Source organism: Microcebus murinus, chromosome 1, assembly GCF_040939455.1.
Source record: "Microcebus murinus isolate Inina chromosome 1, M.murinus_Inina_mat1.0, whole genome shotgun sequence".
Taxonomy (NCBI): Eukaryota; Metazoa; Chordata; class Mammalia; order Primates; family Cheirogaleidae; genus Microcebus; species Microcebus murinus.
Window position 1 is genome coordinate 81,029,421 of NC_134104.1, and position 4,903 is coordinate 81,034,323.

The following is a 4,903-nucleotide window of genomic DNA, read 5'->3' on the forward strand; positions in this document are numbered from 1 at the left end:
ACTAGACAGGCTGCACCATTCTCTGTGGTAGCCCAGAGCTAATCTCAACTTTGTTTACTCTCATCACTCTTGTAAACTCACATCCCACTTGTCTTTCAGAGTTGTGTGGACCAGAGCACCTCAAAGTATGATCTGGGGACCAGTGCTGGTTTGTGAATTGATTGTTATTGATTAGCCATAAGTAACGAGTAAGTTTTCAGAATTGTTTATAGCAATCCCGACAGGATAATTTTGTGTATAATAATAATAAAGCTAGGCTTATCTTTTTAAAAAAGACTAAATTTAAAAATATAAAAAGACTGATCCTTTTGTAGTTTGTAAGTATGATGATTGGGTGTTCACACTCACGTATGAGATGTGCCTACCTCAAACCTTGTTACAACGTTGGCACATTACCCATCTGAAGTGGAAAAAATATCATCTAATAATTCATTTTTTCCTTATTTTACAAAAATATAAATCAGCTGAGGATTAGAATTTTTAAAAATAAACCTGTGGATCCCACAGAGCATTTGACAAAATTCAGCCATCCTGAGTTTCAGCTTTTGCTCTTACACCAAGTATCTGTATGGACAATTCACTTCATGTGAGGGGATGTAAATCCTACATCTGTAATGAGACAGGAGGAGGGAGTACATTGGACTTTAACCATATACACATGCTTAACAGCACCACCTTTTACCCAAGCTAAAATCTATAGACAAACTCTTCAATTTTTCTTTTTCTCTCATTAAACATACCCAATTGGATAGAGTGCTGTGGATTCTATCCCTGAAATGGAGTACCTCACGTCTCCTTGCCCAGCCATCTACCATATTTTAGGTCTTCTCCTGAGATTCTTATCTCCAGGCACAGCCATCACCACATTGCTATTAGAAAGATCTTTCCAAAATGAAGATGTTACTCTTCTTCCTAAAAGCTATTCCCTGTACAACAAATTCCAAGCTGTTTGTTGAACTTCCAGAGTCTTTTGTAATTAATTGGGTCTAGACTACCCTCTTGGCCTGATCTCCAGCCACACTATCCAAATTATCCTAAGCCCCAGCCACCTGGGCTCCTTGCTGCTCCTCAGACACACCATGAACGGTTGTTATCCATGAACACAGGTATACTCCATGCCCTGGTTCACTCTGTCACCTCTGCCTTGGAAAACCTCTTCTTCCACATCTACCTGGCACTTTCATCCTTCAAAACACAGCTCATGTCACTTTCTCTTTGCATTTTCTCTGATATCTCTCTTCTTTCACTAGATATAATTACTTCCTTATCTATGTCTCCCTCCCTCTCAGATTTATATATTATGCTATAAATATATAAATATGAATATTGATATATTTATATCATATATAGTTATTTGTTTACTATTTTTGTCTCTGCTTTCCCTTTCAAAATCAAGACACCTTGTTAATTTTTTTTTTTTGAGACAGGGTCTCACTCTCGCCTGGGCTAGAGTGCTGTGGCATCAGCCTATCTCAAAGCAACCTCAAGCTCCTGGGCTCAAGTGATCCTCCTTGCTTCAGCCTCCTGAGTAGCTGGGACTATAGGTATGTGCCACCATGCTCGGCTAATTTACATACACACACACACATACACACACACACACACATATATATTAGTTGTCCAGCTAATTTCTTTCTATTTTTTTAGTAGAGACAGCATCTCGCTCTTGCTCAGGATGATCTCAAACTCTTGAGCTCAAACAATCTGCCTGCCTTGGCCTCCCAGAGTGCTAGGATTACAGGCATGAGCCACCAAGGCTGGCCTGTTAATCTTAATTATACTAGCAACCAGAATAGTGCCCCACAAATAGGAGATCCTCAATTGTTTCTTATGTCAATATTATAAGTTGAGACACTCTTTCATTTATTCACTTATCTATTCATTCATTTCTTGGAAACCACATGTGTTAAGCTCTCAGGATCTAGATAGTGATGACTAAGATAGACAAGGTCACAGCCACCATGGAGTTTACATTACAGTGTAGAAGACAGAAAACAAACAAATGGATTGTGAAACAAAAACAAGTAAATAAACAAACAAGATAATTACATGTTGAGATCATTGCTGGGAAGTACCTAAACAGATTGAAGAGATGGAGTCTGCCTGAGGAGACCACCCTAGACAGGAAGGCCAGGAGGGTCCCCTGAGAAGATGATACTAGAGCTGAGATTTGAAAGATGAGAAGAGCAAAAGTGGGAAAGAGACTAGCTTGTTCAAAGAACAGAAACGATGCTAACATAGCTGGAGTAGAGCTGAATGGTATAAAGAAAGTTGGAAAATGGACCAACTTAATGTATTACTAGAATACAGTAGGGAGTTTAGATTTTACTCTGAATAGTAGAAGCCTTTCTAGGGCTTTAAGTAAGGAGTGGCTTAGGTCAGATTACAATTTTAGGAAATGTACTTTTGTCCTTGTAGAGAGTGGATTAAAGAGGAGCAAGAAAAAAATCAGGAAACAGATGAAGTGATTACTCAGGATCCTAGGCCAGAGGTGATGATTGCTTGGGAGTAGGAGGGCAAAGGTGGGGATAGAAACAAGTAGATACATCGGAGATGTCATATGAAGGTCAAATTAAAATTCCTTGGTGATGTATTGAATGTGTGTGGAACTAGGGGGAGCTCAGGGAAATGTAGCAAATAAGAATGATCCTGATGTTTTGGCTTGAGCATCAGGGTAGAAATTGGTGGTATTGATTGAATTGGTGAGGGAGTAGCTGGACCAGGTCAAGGGAGAGATGTAGCCTAGAATCAAGTGCTCAGTGTTGGTTGGATGTGTATGTTAGACTTCCAAAAGAAGATCTCAAGAATTAGTAAACAACTAAGTGGTAGAAAAGAAAACTGAGGCTGAAAAACAGTTATACAGGCACCAAATGTTAGTACCACCCAAGTCTGTCTGACTCATAAACACTAAGCTAGGCAGCCTCTTATCCAGTATGTGTGAATCAGAAATTATTTCTTTCAGGCATAAATAGAAAATAAATACAAAAGATTTGGAAATACAAAGGTGAAAGAGATGGCAAAATAAAAACAAATCTTTTGTTGTTTTAAGGGTTTCTTTTTTCCCCAGCACAAATCTTAAAAGAAAGAAAAATGAAGCAAAATAACCTTTGTCCTGGGATCTAGTTAAGAGCATGCCCTCTGGGGCAGCTTAGGTTCAGCTCATGTCTCTACCACTTACCCTTGTGTGTGACCTTGAACAGGTTCTATCAAAGCTTTGTACCTCTATTTCTGATCTATAAGGTATTTAAAAATAGGACATACCTTCAAAAATGAAGATTTACTGAGATATATGTGGCAAGTGCTTCCAACACTGCCAGATACATAGCAAGTGCTCACAGAGCATTAGCTATAATCTGAGCTTCTGCAAGGGGTAGGCTCCCCAGCCATGCTGAACTACTTTTAGTTATCCAAAGAAGCTAACCATTCTCTCCACTGGGTCTTTTCCCAGTTATACTTATAATGAGACATATGTGTCCTTAAAGACCACCATGCTATGCAAAATTGTGCAATAAAAACCACAAGGCTTATGAGAAAATGGAGTTCAGTGGCACAATGCTCAAAAACATGTCTACTGACACATTAAAAAAATAGGAATCAAAATTAAAAACATTTGTACAACAAATGATACTATCAAGGGAATGAAAAGACAACCCACATAAATAGAGAAAATATTTGCAAATCATATATCTGATAACAGTCCAGTATCCAGAATATATAAAGAACACAACACGAAAAAGACAACTCAATTTAAAAATGGGCAAAGGACTTGCATAGATATTTCTCCAAAAAAGACTTACAACTGGTCAACAAGCATACAAAAAAGATGCTCACCCTTGTTAGTCATTGCGGAAGTGCAAATCAAAACCACAATGAATAAGTGGACACATAGGTACTACAGTAATAGGGTATTGGGCAGGTGGGAGGGGGGCAGGGGGGGCGGGTATATACATACATAATGAGTGAGATGTGCACCATCTGGGGGATGGTCATGCTGGAGACTCAGACTTGTGGGGGGAGGGAGTAAGGGCATTTATTGAAACCTTAAAATCTGTACCCCCATAATATGCCGAAAAAAATTAAATCATTAAAAAAAACCCACAATGAAATACTACTTCATAATCACTAGGATGTTATAATTAAGGAGAAAAAAAAAACAGAAAATAACAAGTGCTGTCACAGATGTGGAAAAATTGGAGCCCTCAGAGATTGCTGGTAGAAATATAAAATGGTGCAGCCACTGTGGAAAACAGTTAGGTCATTCCTCAATAAGTTAAACATAGATTTATGGTATGACCTAGAAATTCCACTCCTAAGTATATAGCCGAAAGAACTGACAACCAATGTTTATATGGCTCTATTTCCAACAGCCAAAAGGTGGAAACAACTCAAACATCCACCAGGTGATGAATAGGCAAAAAAAGTTGATATATTCGTATTGTAGAATAGTATTCAACCCTTAAAACGGAATGAAGTACTGATAATTGCTACACTGGAGATGAACCTTCAAAAAGTCTTGCTTAGGCCAGGCATGGTGGCTCACGCCTATAATCCTAGCACTCTGGGAGGCTGAGGGGGGAGGATCACTAAAGGTCAGGAGTTCGAAACCAGCCTGAGCAAGAGCGAGACCCTGTTTCTACTAAAAATAAAAAGAAATTCATTGGCAAACTAAAAATATATAGAAAAAATTAGCCAGGCATGGTGGCACATGCCTGTAGTCCCAGCTCGGGAGGCTGAGGCAGGAGGATCGCTTGAGCCTAGGAGTTTGAGGTTGCTGTGAGCTAGGCTGACGCCATGGCACTCTAGCCCAGGCAAGAGAGTGAGACTCTTGTCTAACAAAAAAAAAAAAAAGTCATGCTAAGTGAAAGAAGACACAAAAGGCTAAATAATTACATCATTCCATTTT

At 39.0% G+C, this 4,903-nt stretch overlaps 1 non-coding gene across 1 annotated transcript; it reads left to right on the top strand.

Annotated features, from left to right (window-relative positions):
• Positions 1 to 302: 302 nt before the first annotated feature.
• LOC142875481 (small nucleolar RNA U13) lies at positions 303 to 406 on the top strand. The gene has a single exon (XR_012922838.1). It is a non-coding gene; the product is annotated as a small nucleolar RNA U13 (small nucleolar RNA).
• Positions 407 to 4,903: the final 4,497 nt, after the last annotated feature.